The 17,150-nt window shown below is 46.3% G+C and overlaps 1 pseudogene; it reads right to left on the reverse strand.

The window, feature by feature from the left end:
* Window positions 1–1,865: 1,865 nt before the first annotated feature.
* Window positions 1,866–17,150, reverse strand: part of LOC102381902 — a 32,914-nt pseudogene continuing 17,629 nt past the window's right edge.

A 17,150-nucleotide genomic window follows, 5' to 3' on the forward strand; every position in this document is an offset into this window, starting at 1 on the left:
TCTGCCTACAGGCTCGTTCTCATTTCAGATTCTGCTGCAATGGAACAGTGTTTACAAAGCCAGTGCTGGCTCTCACATATGCACACACACACACGCTTGCGCATGCCCATCCACGTGAGAAATAGGAAATGGGGAACAATAGGGAAAAGGCATGGGCTGAAGGGGAGAAGAAACAGGCCTGGTTTCCACTGGGATTAGCAAAGCCTTTTCTTAGGTCAGTGAAGTCAGATTCTGCTGCAATGGAACAGTGTTTACAAAGCCAGTGCTGGCTCTCACATATGCACACACACACACGCTTGCGCATGCCCATCCACGTGAGAAATAGGAAATGGGGAACAATAGGGAAAAGGCATGGGCTGAAGGGGAGAAGAAACAGGCCTGGTTTCCACTGGGATTAGCAAAGCCTTTTCTTAGGTCAGTGAAGGTTGGATTTATAGTCTTAATGTCCCTGGTTCATTTGAGTTCACCCTAGCTTGCCCCAGGAAGAAAGGTCTCCAGGCCCCACGACCTCCCAAAGTTTAGATCAGCTGAGCCATGTTTCAAGTTAAGGAGCAGCGCCAAGATACCCCAAGCCTGGCTGAGCACACGGAACAAGGCCCTCAAGAGCTCACTGTCTATACTGACACACTGAGGGAGATATGGAGCAGCACTACTACCAGGAATAGGGGACACGAAACCCACCGTGCCACCCAAGCCACACAGCCCTTCCATCCTCCTCTAAGGGAACTGTTATCACTCTTCACTCCCTGCTCATTCCTTGTGTGGCTTCTACTCCTGTTTCCTCTCACAGGGTTGACCAACATGACCATATTGCAAGGCTACTGCCACCCTGGCATCATGCCCTTGTGTCTTTGTCCTGAGTGATGACAAGCAAAATCCATTCAGATTGCACACTGAGTGACCTGAAATGCTGCTCCGAGCTCACATCGGTCTGTGCCAGGATCAAAGGAAACATTTAGATTCCATGGGACATCAGTGTGGGAGAGCTACCCATAGCATCTGGCGCCCACAGCCTAATGCCCAACAGGGGCTGTCAGTAGGACAAAGGTACAACCAGAAAAGGTCTCATGGATTCTCTAGTGATTCTCATCTAGGGTGCTCTGGGATGCCTTGAGATCCTTTCTACGTGTGGGTTTCTACATATGATGAAGAAGAAGAGGACGACCTAAGACAAGCTGAACCACCAGCATCAAAAACTGACAGATTGTACAAGGATTGCAAAGGACCAGGAAGAATGGAGGAAAGCTATTGCTACACCAAAGGTGTCCCAATGATTGTTGCAGCCTTGGGACTAACTAAATCAAGGAAACAAGTGAAAACTAAGAGCTGGCATTTTCTGAGGAGTGCCTCGAGTCTATCTAGAGTTGCCTCAAGTCTAAAACGGTTGAGGGCCACTGCTCGAGGACATACAAGGTTCCAGAGAGCCATGCTATGTGGAAGAAGAATGTGGCATGGTTAGTATAATCAGATATTGCACCATGGGTAAAGAAGAAAATAAGGCTGGATAAAAGAAAGGCTAACCCTCTCTACAGTGCTAGCTAAGACATGGTTTTTGTTCCCATGAAAAGTTTAAACAAAAACAAGTTTTCCTTTCCATCAAAATTTTTCTCCCCAAATTTTGCAGTTTTCATCAACAGGGAACTTACATTTTTGAGGCTGTTGGCCAACTTTCTTTTTTAAGTTTTCAGCAATCAAAAGATGTTCAGGGGGATAGGCATCATATTTCGTGAAATTCCTTCTTTCCCCTTCAAAATTGTCTTCAAGTAACTGTTTTTGCAGACGATTCTCCTTGGATGAAAGCTCAAACTTTCAGTTTTTCTTGAAAAAACTTTCATTGAAAAAGCATGTTGACTAGAAGTATGGTGGCAGGTTCAGTGCAAGGGCTGTAGACCAATCAAGATCAGCACAGAGATAGTTAAATCCATATCGTTCAGTGGGACAAAGGAACTTTGCTTCTGACAGTAAAGATGGAGAACGGGGCAGTTGTTGATGAAGGCTCTGAGAAAAGCTAGGAAGAGAGAAGGAGAAAGGTCCAATAAGGCTCCATCTGACTGCGAAAGCAAAAAATATTGATCAGGTCTACTGGGTCCTCGCTGGAAATTTCATTGTTTCCATGGGAAGGTGAAACACCTTTCTGAGGTCTCCACAGAGAAAAATCCTCCCAACTCTGAGTCTCAGCATCTCGATGGAGGATACCTCCCATGGGCACATCTCACTCCATCCCAAACAACTCTTGGGTCATGACCTGAGGCCCACTAAGTCAACAGAAACCCACACCAACTTCCCTGGGCTCTGCATAATCCCTGGAGTTCCCATTTATTACCTGGCTCCTAGCGAGGTAGACTACCAGCTGAAGACACCATGTCCTGCCAGTCTTGCAGCCAGGGGATGTGGCAGTGTCTCACCCACCCTGCTAGTAAACCTGGCATCAAACCATCTCCAAACAGGAAGGCAAACCCCATCCAGGTTATTCATAGCTGAGCGTTCACAGCTCCAACTCACATAAACAGGAGCCATTCAGCCCCCTATTGAGAAACCAGGACTTTCCCAAAGTAGAAGTCTCTAGGGTGGGACTTTCAGGGAGTGCATATTGCCTTAGGGATATTGGTACTTCCAAGGGCAGGAGGCAGCCTGTATCCTTCAGGCTAGCCATAAAACACATGTTCTGATTATTTTTATTATCCCTGGCTTCACACCACTGGGGTTTTCTGTTTGTTTGTTTTTTTCTTTTTTTCTTCTTTTTCTTTTTAACCAAGCCATTAAAATCTCTTTAGGAACGCGGAATAGCTCAGCTGCTCAGGCGCTTTCTGGTCAAGTATTTAAATAAATCAAGAAGAAGGATGGTAGAATGCAGCCCAAATGGCCCAACACAATTTACTCCACGCATACAAATACTGCACTGTGCGCCTTGCTTCCTGAGTGGCTATCTGAGCAGCTCAGACATCTCTGTGCCTACTCTGCTCAGCAGTCACTCCCTGTCCTACCAGTGAAATATGGACTGGAGAGAAAAGAAATGTTCCCTCCCCAGAATGGAGTGGTAGCAGGAAATAGCTCTCTTCAGGTACAGGTACATGTCATATTTATACTGGTCTAATTTATATCAACTTGCTGCTTTATTCCAGAGTAGCAGGCTATAGGCTGCTATTACATAGCCTTACCAGAAGTTGACAGGGGAATATGCACTTGCAGCTGCTGAGCAAGTAACTGCCCTGTATTGAACTGGCCTAGAGCCAGGGGCACTCCAGGTTTAAGCTGGTATAATTTATAAGATGGTGAAGTAACTACAGGTTTTTCAAGGGGTAACTTTTCTCCAAACCAGACTGACTCTCCCTGGAGTGAAGCTGCATGTCACATGCCCAGTCCACTTCTAGAGTAAAGGCAAATTACTCTGGAATAAATGCATTGTATGTCTGCATCCTAACCGTATCATGAGGAGACTGCAGATTCCTCTCTAACTAGACCCAGACAAGCTGATTGTCCCGGGCAACAGACACAGCAAAGTTAGACCCAGATCCTGCAAAGGAGTCTACATATCACACCAGCTGACAGGATCAATAAAGCCATTGGGATCCTGTGTATAATGACACAGGATCGAGACATGAGCTTGCTCTTTCTTCAGATTGTCCACTGTCCACTAGCCTGACTTCCTCCAAACACCTTACTTGCCCTTAGGAATGTGCTTAATGCATTTGGAAGGATATGTTTGTACCTCTGGTTTCTTTGGAAATGCCTCTGTCTTCTTTACTTTTTATGATGTGGTTCCCTTAGGGGCCTCGGTCATGGCATAAGGCCACAGTGTGCTGGGTGCTATACAAAGAGGGAGCCTTCTCCAAAAAGCTTACCATCTAAGTAACTACTCGCATTTAGGAGGTCAGATTGCCCACTTCCATCGCACAAGGTTGTTTCCGTTCCCTGATTGGATGGCTGAAAAATTTCATACGGGGGAGAAGTACAGACAATGAGAGCGAAGCGCATGCTAGCAACAGCAGAAGCGTCACACCTGGATGAATACAATATACTGGTTCATTACCTGTGATCATGTCTCCCCCTCATGGCTGGCTCCTGGTGTTACAACAGCCTACCAATGCAACCCGTGAAGTGACTCTTTTCTCTCACGGGTGGATTGTAACACACTGTGCATGCCCACGTAAGGCCTTTGGGACTATGGGTGTTTGGGTTTTGCATCGGCTTGTGCCCTGGAGTTAGTGTCTCTGGAACTGAATCTCTCCTAGCTCTCAGCACAGGGGTGAATTTCACACTTTCTAGCCCCAATTCTCATCAGAAGAGCATGGATCTCCCTTACTCCCTGACTTTTCAAACATCTTTTCTTCCCCTTCCCCTTCCCCTTCCAAAAACAGGTTTTCAAAGAACCAGTCTTCAGCATTGCACATTCCTTATTAGATACATGCTCCTCTGCAGCTATTAATGGATCTGCTGCTTCTCTCTAGTGCTTCATTATACCTTGCTATATTTGTAGAAAACTTTTTGGATTCACCTGGGTTTTTCTCCCCTTATTTTTTCCTTGCAAGCCCTAATTGACTTGTTCAGTTACCCATCTCTGGCATATATCTTTGAGGTGTCCCTTGTGAAGCTCAATATGTTGCTTGTGTCTCTTCTGTTTCAAAGGCACTTTTATCAGTTGCACTGTAATTGCACATTGCCTTTGGGTTCCTGCAGGCTTGTCCTGTGCTGGTGGCTTTTCACATTTCTTTTTCTCAAACCGTGATCTTGCAGAGTACCAGATGATGACTCTTCTATCCACTGTCATTGGCTTTCAGGGTGTTCAGCCCATAGTAGACAGTACTTGGCATTTCCCAGGATAAGACCCTGGTCTTCTTAGCTCTCCAAAATGCTCTTTCCTGAAATCTAATGGGGTTGTCCTGCTGCATTTGCCAAATGTTTCCTCCATCTTTTGCCTTGCTGAATTAAAGGATCTCCTGCTCAGATTCCCAGCCAGAGGTGAATCTCAGATGACTCCTCCTGTGGGTAAAGTCTCAGCCTTCTCCATTTCATGACTGTCTCTGTAATTTGAGAACTCTAATTAGATGTGTGCTGGCCACCATTTTGGTCAGCATTTTAGGGGATGAACTGGGGACCTATGGAGTTGCTAGCCAATAGGGCTAGAGCTGAAGATAACAGTCTTCCAACCGAGGCTGTGATAGATTCTGATCGTCAGTAGACTGAGCATAGAGGAGGATGTGCAACACAAACTCACCAGTGGGTTATACATACTTGGCTGTGTTTATTATACATTATATCGTGGAACAGCTAAAATGCTTTCATGGTGCTGCATGTAATCTTTCAAGTCTCACTGTGCAAGTAGCATTCATTCTTTGAAGAAATATTTTAGTGATGTTACTTATGTCATTCTGTTTCTTTTGTGGAGAAAAGTCTGTGGTGTATCTTAATCATTCATACTCATACTGAAACCAGACTTAAGGGCAGCAATGCTTCCAGGTAACTGGCAACTGGTACTTTGGCTGGAATCTCTGAAAGAAGGATTTACCTGCATGTCATTTGCGTCCACCACTGTCCAATGGCTGGCATTTATAATGTAAATGAGCAAGTTAGTTACATTAAAAAACTACCCGTGGTCTGTGTGCAGTGATTTACAGCAAGTTGAAAAGTGTTAGACATAGAAAAACAGAGAAAGTCCAAGAAAGGTGCCTGCACTGGTGTTTCTTGCGGTGCATTTTTTATGGACAGATATTTGCACAAGTCATCACTAATGTTTTTATTTTTCACAGACATTCTTGCGAACACAAAAGAAGCACTTATGGGATCATATGGTGCAATATGTGTGTGTGATGCTGGCAAATTCATAACTGCTCCATTCCAAGCTTGGCTGATGCCACCAACTTTCTTCCTAAACTCTTCTCTTCAATGTAGACCACTTCCATAAATAGCAATATTCCCATTTACACTATGGAGTGATTCTGAGTCAATCGTCTCCACTCATCATCCTTCCAAGCCCTTTGTGCTTGTTCCTCACAGTCCCCGCATGACAGCATATACAGTAGAGCATTACTGGTTTTCTTTCGCTTTGTCTCTAATTCTCAAGTCTATTTGAGCTGCACCCAGTGCAAAACTCATGCTGCAGAGTTTCAACTATTTTGTTTTCCTCTACTCCTGGAGCTAGAAAAAAGCCAGTCTGCCCTCCATCCTCCCACTTCCCCTGCCCAACCCCCCCAACCCCCCCCCACACACACACACAAACACACACACTCCCTGCCCTACCCAATACAACATAGAGAAACCTCTGAGCTGCTATAAATTCTGTCCATTGGTCCTATGCTAGCAGTCAGACTGAGGACAGTAACTGGAATGCACTTTGTCCTTTGCACTGAGGCTGTGATGGGAGAGTCATGGCCAGTTACACTGACTGTCTGGAAAAGCAGGCTCAGCACAGTATCTGATTCTGCTACCAATGAATGTGATATATTTATGGAAACTCAAGCTGTAGCAGGAGCAGAGGCAAGCTGAAATGTCCCCAAAGGCAATACATGGGCACATATTAATCAGAACAGCCCTTTGGCGCATGTGTTTAAATCCCATCAACTATGCAGGTGATGAACTGGAGCCATAAGCCATGCATGCTGGGCTATAAGCTGACCGTCTCATCCAGTGAGAATACTGGAAAGACATCAGATCCACATCTGGACTTTGCACACCCTCAAAGAGATGGGTGGATCTAGGGACAGTGTTACTATTTGGCATACAAATGAATCATGTGAAATCTGAATCATCTTGTTCATCCTTAAAGGCAAGTGTTGTCAACATACAACCCACAGGCCCGATCTGGGCTGCTGACCCACTGGACCAGCCCATGAAGCCAGGGGGCTTTGGTGAGATGCTGCTTCAGTGGCATTCTGGTAGTGGGGGGCTTCACTTGTACTCCCACCAGGGCTGGGTGTGAGGAACTGCACTGGGGCTGAGTAGCTGGACTCATGCCACAAGTGGGCACAGGGAAAAGTGAGGCAGCAGCAGTGAAGGCAGCTGGATTGGGACACTGGCCTGACTCAGACCCAAGCTAGGTTGTTCGAGCCCATGGCTCTGAAAGGCCTCATCCCCACCCTACCCTTCATTCTACAGCCAGCTAATGAAGAATAAAGCATCTCTCTTCCTGACCCTGGCAGCAAATGAAGGCCTAAATGAAGAGACAGATCACCCTGGAATTCTAATGGTGATAATAACATTGGCCCTCTGTTTTGCTCAGCAATAATCCAATTCCCTTGTTGTGATAAACTACTCTGCCTTTGGCCCTGTAGTTTATCCACTTGAGAATTGGATTATAGCTTCATAGAACAGAGGTGCAATGATATTATCGCTTAATTAAACCTCTTGCTTCAGACAGATGCTTGGTGTGGGCAGGGAGCAGGGATGGATGGATAGTTCCTTCTTGTGTGTCGTGGCATAATTGGCCAGAGGCATCAGGGGCTTTTCTGATGAAACAGAATAATAATGCTAAGTGCTCAGGACCTGTCTGTGTGCAGTGATGGAAACATTACAGGAGTGCTCATTGTGTAAGATGCCTGGGTGGTTCACTTCTATTTGCTAGGGCTTCTAAAAAGGAAGGGTGGCTCAGTGGTTAAGCCCTTATCTAGGACTCTAGAGATGTGAGTTTAAATCCATTCTCTGCCAGATTTCCTGTGTGATCTTGAGCAAGTCATTTAAGTCCAAATTCACACCCCCCCACCCCACCCAAAAGCGAGTTAGTAGTACTTATGTGGTAAAAGGTAGTATGACTGGAATATTGAGTCCCTGACAAGGATTTAGCTCCTACTTCTGCAGCCAACCCATCCCGTAGGATGCACTGGGTTCTTCTGAACATGCTCCAAAGGATCTGCTCCAGCCAGCTGTAGCAATCCTATCCAAGTAGGTATATAAACTCTGTGCAAGTCCCAGAAAGGGGTGGGAGAGGTGGCTAGCCTGCCACCCTTTTTGCCCAGTAGCCTTGTAGTTAGGACACTTGCCCAAGGTGGGAAGGTTCAGATTCTAGTCTGCCAAAGAGGAAAGTGGTATGTGGTCAGAAGGAGGAAACCACCAAGTTAAAGGCTACAAGTCTCAGTGACATGGATTCCTCCAGACGAGGCGGGCCCTGCGTTCCCTGGGACTCTTCTCCTACTGGTCGGAAACTATCCCAGTAGCGTCTTTATCCCATGTGTATGAAATGCAGAAACACCAGTGGAGGCAGGAGCCAAGGTAGAATCCAGGGCCACCACTGTTCTAAGGTAACTCCTGCCTCACTAAGCCATACTCCCTCTGGCCTGTTCACCTTCTGGCCCTACATACCTTCCTAGCATGGCTGCCTAGTGGGTTTCCTTCAAGAGAAAGGGTGGAATGAGCTCTGGGCAATGCCTGCCCCATGACCTGAATATTACAGTGGTTTGCTGAGAAGCCAGAGATGTAGATTCAGATCCCTGCTAGCCAGTCAGATGACCCCAGCAAGATAAGCATCCAGGTGTTTCTTGCAGGTATCCAAAGTAGGTGCATGCACGTGGCTCTCCTCTGGACTCTCTCAAGCTTCTCCATGTCGTTTCTGCAGTTCAGAGCCCAGAACTGGATGCAGCCTCACCAAGGCCAAGTAAAGTGGGAGAATGACTTCTTGGGTCTTGCATAAGATACATCAGTATATGCAAGCCAGAGTTGTATTTGCTTTACCATCACATTGGTGGCTCGTGTTCATCTTGTGATCAGTCATGACCTCCAAGTCTCTTTTGGTCATGGTGCTAGTGAATGTAGCACTACCGAGCCTATAAGTATGATGATGTGGGGTTTTTCTCCCAAGGTGGAGCAACTTGCATTTCTTCATGCTGAGTGTCATTAGGTTTTGAACTGCCCACCTTGCGAGCCTGTCCAGGTTGACCTGAATTGCCAGCCTATCCCTTAGCGTGGCCATGCTTCCCCATAATTTGGTGTCATCTGCGAATTTAGCCAGTCCACTTTTGACACCCAAATCCAAATCACTTATGAATATATTAAAAAGTACTGGTCCAAGTACTGGGCCCTGGGAGATGCCACTGGTCACCATGCGCCATGTTGACTCAATTCCATCAACTGTCACTCTTTGGTTCTGACCACAGAGCCAGTTCCCCAGCCATCGGACCATAAGGTTGCCGAGGCTGCAGTTGCCCAATTTTACCATGAAGACATCATGGGAGACCAAGTCAAAGGCTTTTTTGAAATCCAAATATATGACATCAACCTCTTCTCCCTTGTCCAGGTGATGTGTCACCTGGTCATGGAAGGAAATGAGGTTGGTCAGGCAAGATCTACCCACAACGAAGCCATGTTGGCTAGCTCTCAGAATGTTGCCTTCTGTTAGCTTGTTGTTGATGGATTCTTTGATCATTTTTTCCAAGATCTTTCCAGGGATTGAGGTCAAACTGATTGGCCTGTAGTCCCCTGGGTCTTCCATCCTTCCTTTCTTGAAGATAGGCACCTCTTCCAATCTTCTGGGACCTCTCCTAAATGCCACGAGTTCTCAAATATCCTTGCCATTGTTTGTGCTATGATGTCAGTCAACTCTTTTAGCACTCTTGGGTGCATTCCAGTGTGGGCTAGCTGACTTGTGGGTGTCCAGACTCTCAAGAGCTGTTCCCTCACAAGAACTTTGCCAATTATAGGTGTGTGATCGCTCTTACCCTGGTAGTCCTGTGTCCTGTCAGGCAAGATGATCCCCTTGGGCTGCTGGAAAACCAACGCAAAGTAATCATTGAGCAGATAAGCTTTTTCCTGGGTAGTGGTCCTTAGTCCCCTGGGATGTCCCTCCCACTTGGGCTTTAGTCCCTCTGGTTGTCTGTCTACAGACAGCATAGAATATTAGGAACTCTCTAATAGGCGTGTTTCGAGGAGAAATGGTTAAGGAGATTAAATGGTTAAGGGGAACCTCAGCTAAAGCCCTTAAGGTCATCTTTACGTAAGCTTTTTCATTCCCACTGCCTACTTTCAGCCCCTTTTTTGAGCTCTCTCTACCCCAACCAGCCCTTTGCACAGCCCCATGACCCACCTCACTCATGCATCACCTCTTTCCTTCAGAAACATTCCCTGTACTAGGATGCTCTGTGCACACTACCCCCAAAACCATAAACTGCAGAACTGTGTTCACACTGCACTGAACCTGGATTAGTTGGATTTATGATGCAGCAGAGGTTATAAATCCCGTTTCCAATGCTGTGTGAACATGGCTCTGCTGCTTCCAATACCAGTGGCAGCACACATGGAGCAGCGAGGCAGCAGGAACATTCAGGGAGTGGGGGTCAGCCAGCACATCCTTCCCCTGCCCCTTGTAGCCACCATTGCAGCTCATCCATAGCACCTCCATGGCCCAACCATTGAGACCCATTGCCTTATCCAGATTTGCACAGCAATACCATTTCCAGTGGGGGTGTTTTAGCATGGCCACACACTGGCCTGCCTTGCAAATGGTGTATACTGCTGCAGTCTGAGGCTCCAGAAGCAGCTACCCCAACATAGAGCTGAAGAGCTTGTGGCTTCTTGCTCACGTTGGCTAGAGCTGTCCATGAGATGGCTGCCATCTTGGCTGAGAACTAAACCAGAAGGACCTGCAGAACTAAGCATGAGCTAAAGAGCCAGCTTTACCTAGCTGGAACCAGAGCCCTATCCTCCAGTGGTGGGACTGAACTCATAAGGGGGTTTGGGTCTTATTATTATTGCCCATGGCGATACTGGGACACAGCTATCAGATGAAGATGCATCTTTATATATGGCAATTATATTCTATTCACTTTTGGGACCTAGTTCTCATTTATGCTGCACTGATCTGCACCTTGTTATTCAAGAGTATGAGTGTCCACACATTGAATTGTTTAGGAATAGCTACCTCACTTCAAAGTCATACTCAACCTTAGTTAAAAGCAACTTTCATTTGCAGACAACTCCCAAGGTCCCTTTTTGTCACTGGCTGTCTTAAAGGAGCCATAATGTGAGCATGAATGTAATTTAGCACACCTGGCTTATTGGGAAGGTCATTTATGCTCATTTTAGGCCTTTGGATGCCACCAGTGGTGAAAAAGGGTCACAGTGTGTGAATGAGGGGCAGGACTTGGTTCCCACATAGCCTGAACATCAGCACCCTCTACAGGGCATTCCCTCAGCAAAAGGTGACTGAAACAAAACTGAGCAATACCTAGATGAACAGGGGACTCCATTCTCCAGTGTTGTGCCCTTCAGTGCTTTTGAAGAGGGCTGGATTGAAGTGCAAGATCTTGAAAATCATATCTGCAGATATTATTAAACAACACCCCCTTCAGCCAGTCATCACCATCTGCACTGCTGTAGGACTCCCAGGATCTTCACATTGCTGGGTGCTGGGACAGAAGACAGCAATATCTCTGCCAGCAGCCTAGCAGAGACCCCAGCCAGAATTCACTGAGAATGCTGGGCTCTACCAAAGCCAGCTTTATTGCATTAATATTTGCTGGTAATGAAGTTAGATAGCACTTAGAGTTCCAATCAAATTAGGAAAGCTATAATGAACAAGAAGTGGTGCATTAATTCATTAGCAGCGAATTACACTAAATTATCTCGGCAAATAAGGCAAAACTTCAATTTACTAGCAGTGTTTTCAAACGGCTTCTACTCCTCTGTTTCCATTTACATTGCAGCGCACTTTTTATTACAGGAGTATGGAGAGAGGTGAAATAATCCAATCCTTGGGGAGATCTTGTCTCTTAGAGAAAAAGTGATGCACAGAGTCAGTGACGGGATACTCTTCCCTTTTCAGAGGTATCTTATTTTTTAAGTATCATTCTCTGGCAATCAGCAAAAACGGGCCCCTAACCAAAGCCCTGGGGATTTGTCCTGTGGTTGCAGAGGATGGGAAGCATCTCCTGAAGTCAGTGGAGATTGTTGAGATTGAGAAACAGCAAAATTGGGACCTGAACATTTCACCTGAGATTTTGGGCAAGCTCTGATCCTAATACAAACTTGGCAGCTCAGGCCCATCACTTGGGAGGACTGGGGATGGGACCAAGCTTCAAGGTTTAAGGTTCTAATCTAGCACCTGCTTAAATCACAGGTTCTTGTTGACATCGTCTTATTGCAGCGCTGAGATTTTTCCTACTGGAGAATAACAAGTGGCAAAGCGAATAACCGGGAGTGAATAAATTATGACGCACACTCTGGGAAAGCAATTCAGATCAGTTGTTGCTATCCCTAAAATTTAGGACCATGTAGGGATTCATGAACAGTTTAGAACATGAAGTGCCAAACTGGATCAACCCATAGATCCCTTTGGCCTAGTATCCTGTCTTTCCCAGCTCAGAAAGGAGGCCTGGGGCAGTGGGAGTGGGCCAGTGTCCTCTGTGCAGCAGGATTGTCCACAGGATTTCAGCACTTGCTTGACCTTATTTTGATTCTCTGCAGAGGGCTGAATTTTGCTTGTGACAAACGATCTGACCCCCCATGATGAATGCTCACAAACATACTTGCAGCAATTTCCAACTGTAAAAATTCCATTCGTGGTTGTCCTGGGGCTTAAAGTAATGCTCTGCTTTGCTAATAGCCAAAAAAGCCCCGTGTAGTTAATTTGCTCGAACATATGCAGTTGCCATATGAATAATTTATCTCTTTCAGAAATTATTGCTAATACAGAGCTGCCAATTTGTACATGTTTAATACATAAATACAGACATAAAAGTTTAATGTCCTTCTAGACTGGTATTCACGGGGGCTGTGTGCGTCGACTCCAATTTTCAATAAAGGAACGATTCTTGGTCTCCTACGCAGTGACGTCAACACAACTCTAGTGGATTCAGCAGAGCTGTTCCTTATGCACATATGTAAGAGAGAAGCTAACTTCTCAACTTGTAATAACAATGATGTCCAAGCCAAGCATTTAAAAACGTCCCAACGCCCAAATCACGAGATGGTCTCTAGAAAGCATTTGTTTTTAAGCTTAAACAAATTCTGCACCTGTTTTATTTGCCTTCTGGTTTTGGACACCTTGGGATTCAGTTAGAAGGGAATCATTATTTAAAGGGAACTTGAGCTTCTCCTATCATCACTGGATTTCAGGAGCAGGCACTTTAAGAATGTACCACGTATTGCAAGATTCCTGATAATATCATACGAGTTGACAGTACTGTAAGAGGGAAGGCAAAGTGAAAACCTAGTCCTGCACCTGACTGTAGTTTTGCTGAGGATGGGGACTATGAGAAGGGTCTGAGCTTGATCTGTCTTTAACTTATGAGTTAAACTCGTTTGCTTTCACTTGGCTTATCTATGATCAGCACCAATGTCAGGAATCAGAGGATCAGTCCCCGAAACCAGATCTTTTTTTTTTCCTTGAGGCAGTCAATGGTTTCCTTAAAATAAGAATTTAAGAAGTGTCTGGGTCAAACTAATGGTCCATCTAGCCTAGTATCCTGCCTCCAATGGTGGCAGAAATAGATGCTAGGGCTGTGTGAAGCTTTGGTTCCTGATTCGATTCGGATTCAGAGATTCGGCCCAATTTGGTGGCCGAATCTTTGAATCCGAAACGAATCCAAGGACCCTTTAATCCCTCCAAATCAATTTGGAAAGATTTGGAGATTTGGACGTAGACACACTTTAAATGTTTTTTCTACATACCTTAAGGTAGCGGCGCAGCTCCTGAACGCTGCGGTGTTGGGGCGCATGGAGCGTCCCACAGGAGCACGGGGGCTATACAAGAGCATCAAATATGGGTATCTCTAGAGTGATCTATCCCCCATTCAATACCCTCCTTGGCATCCCTCATTTATTGGGTTTGAGATGCCACAGGAAATACCTCCAACCATTCTGTTCAATAGCCATTAACAGATCTATCATTCAAGACTATCCAGTCCCTTTTTAAACCTAGCTATGCTATCTGCCTCCACAACTTCCTGTGGCAATGAATTCCGTAAGTTAACTACACATTACATTAAAAAGTACTTTCTCTTGTTAGTTTTAAACCTGTCACCTACTAATTTCATCAGGTGCCCCCCAGTTCTAGTATTCTGGGACTTGGTAAGCAATACGGTAGTTCCCAGTTCACTTGGTCCACACCCTTCATGATTTTATAGACCTCTATCATATCCCCCATCAACCATATCCTTTTCAAACTGAAGAGTCCTAGCCTTTTTAGTCTCTCAAGGTCTAGCTACTGCTTCAGGCCCCTGGTCCTTTTGGTTGTCTTTCTCTGTACCTTTCCCTTTCAGGGATTCACACAGGTTGGAATTCATTTAACGCTGAGGGGCCTTTGGCAGCACGTTTTCCCAAACTCAGCCTCCCTTTTTGAGTGCCTGGGTTGCATCCTTCTTGTGTGCCCATGGTTGAACAACAGGAGCCAATCTGAGGGCTTGTCTTTCCAAGTCTCCATTTGGGAAGTTCATGCATGCACTAAAGGGATACTATGAGGGACTGAGCCGAGTCCCCAAACATATGCTTAACTCTCAGCACGTGTGTCATCCCATTCAGGTGCAAAACCAAGCACGTGATATGTGGGCCATAGTGAGACACATACAGAATACAGGACTGCAGGCATGGCTTGCCCTGCTCTCTGCTTTGTTGGCAAGATCTAGTCTGTGGCTTGGAAGTTCTCATAACGCTGCTGGAAAGTAAAACATCACCCAGCTTGGGTTAACTAAACTCAGCCACTGAGACATGCATTGCACTGAGAGGGGTTTTTAGGATAAAATCATAGGACCATAGAAAATATGGATGGAAGGGATGGTGAGAGGTCACCCAGTCCATCTCCCCACCCCAGGGCAGAACCATCTACACCTAAACCATTTATGACAGCTATTTGTCTAGTGTGCCCTTCAAAAGCCATCAAGGACAGTGATTCTGCAACCTTTCCAGGTCACCTATTCCAGCACACCACTAGCTTCACAGGGAGGAAGTTTTTAGTGATGCTCAGTTTAAATCTCCCTTGTTGCAATATCACTTTCTTACTGCTTGTCCCATCCCCATTGGACACAGAGAATAGTTTACAGTTTTCATCTTTGAGGTGACCTTTGACACATCTGAAGGCTGCTACCATGTCTGGAGCCTGGAATGGAAATCGGGACTCCAGTGTGCTAGGAGCTGTACATACACCTGCAACATATTCCAAAACCTACTGCAGGCAAGTAAAGTCCTCCAGTCAGGTAATGAGGGGAGTGAAAGATAGATACCAACCACCACAGCTGGCCTGGCCACTGCTGCTGCCCAGGGTGTAACAACTGCTGGCAATTCCTCTGGACTCCTTTCAGCTGGCTTGAGTATGCATCTCACGGATCCCAAAGAGACAGCACCTGGTCCCAGCCACTTGCTATCTGCCTGTGGCGTGCAGGCAGCGGATCGCAGCTCTGGCCCACGCTGCCACTGCAGCAAGATCCCAGCCCCGCCCCAGAGCAGCTCCCTACCCAGCCATGTCTTGGGCCAGTCTCCCAGTGCTGCCTGGGCCGATCTCCATGGAAACTGGGGCTGCTGGGAAATGGAGTCGGCCATGAGCCGGATCCAGCCCGCAGCCCACACTTTGCCCACCCCTGTGCTAATCCCTGCAACATGAGGTGCAGCCCCAGCTCCACAAGAGTCCCAGCCCTCCAAGATCACCTCCTTTCTCTGAACCCCACACAGAAATGACAGCCCAGGGCCTTATCCCCTGTCCACACCTGACCCAGCCCTGCCTGCCTCTCCCTTGCATGTCAGAGAAATGCCTTCACCCTCAGCCGTCTCCAATGTGGGTGCCAGGCCACTTTCCAGAGACAGGATGCAAGAGTCCTGGTAGGCAAAGGGCCATTTTACATATTTATTCAGTTCCAGGGAAGCAGTGGTAATAAAAGTAACTAGAATATTGAAATCTGTGGCAGAGCCTCCCTCCCACCTAACCTGCCATTAGCAAGCTCATCTTTCAAGTGAACCTACAAGAGAAATATGCATGTGCACGCACACGCGCGCACATACATATATACACACACTAAGGTTTGGAGCAAATGGCTTGTTTCAGAACACAGCAATAAGGATGCTGGATCTGAAGAGTAATATACCATTGACACCGAGCTGCCATGGGGTCTGCACAAGCAGAAAGGGCCCTGGCTGTTTAAGGTCTCCTCTCAAAGACCCCCAAGTCCCAGCAGGATAAGCTTGTAAGGTCATTAACCACTCCCTTCAAGCAAGTATCCCTCCCTGAGTCACTGGTGGGTGTAACAAGGCCATACTTCACCATATTCCCTCCAGTGGACTAAGCATGGTGCCCAAATAATGCCTGAAAGAGGCCACTTGTATCTCAGTCCCTTATGTGTCTGTCTGTCCCTGTAGGCCAGAAGTTAAGCTTCATTCACCCCTGCACTGCAGTACTCTACTTGTCAGCACTTAAATTTCACTGGGCATCTTTGCTCCACTCTCCCCACTCTTGCTACAGGACACACTTCCAGCCAACCCAAGTTGACATGGACATCAAAACATAATGCAGTAAGCTCTGTAGCCAAAATGCATACCAACATAAATCCCTCCATCTCAGTATCAGGTCAGTGTTGCAAAAACAACTCATATAGTAAAACCACAGAACCCCATTCAGTCTCTAGGGCTTTGAACAGCATGCAACTGCATGGTTTGCAACGCAGCCACCTCTAGGGAGGAACGTGGCAGCTGAGAACACTCAAAGGAACGAACAGCCTTATGGTTAAGGCAGTGTTGTAGGTCTTGTAGGAGTGGAGTTCAGCTCCTGGATTTGCTTCCTCTGTGATTTTAGGCAAGTTCTTTCCTGTCACTGGGCCCATCATCTCTCTCTCTCTGCACAATAGTGATACTGCTCTGTGGCTCTATTTGATCTGAAAAACCAGAACTGCCTCTTGCTATGTGCATTTGTAGGAGCTAGTATAATCAGGTGCTAGACTTGATACCAGTATAATGTTGTATAGGTTGCCTTTCTGTTTCATGAGTAGATCTGTGGATAACTGGAGGATTCATTTCTTAGCCCTGTTGACCACGTTCATACACTTCTGATACTGTTTGTGTCTAAAATTACCTCCTTGCTGGCATCATATGAAAGGCCTATTCCTTGATAAATTGGAAAATAAACCCATGAAATGACATCTTGCGCCCCAATGACCCCGATAACTGAATTCCACCTTGCAGCGATTACCATTCCATACGCAATCACAGGCACACCGCCCTCTGAACTGCCTCTTGATGAGAGCACT

The sequence above is a fragment of the Alligator sinensis genome, unplaced genomic scaffold, assembly GCF_000455745.1.
Source record: "Alligator sinensis unplaced genomic scaffold, ASM45574v1 scaffold492_1, whole genome shotgun sequence".
In the NCBI taxonomy this organism is placed as follows: Eukaryota; Metazoa; Chordata; order Crocodylia; family Alligatoridae; genus Alligator; species Alligator sinensis.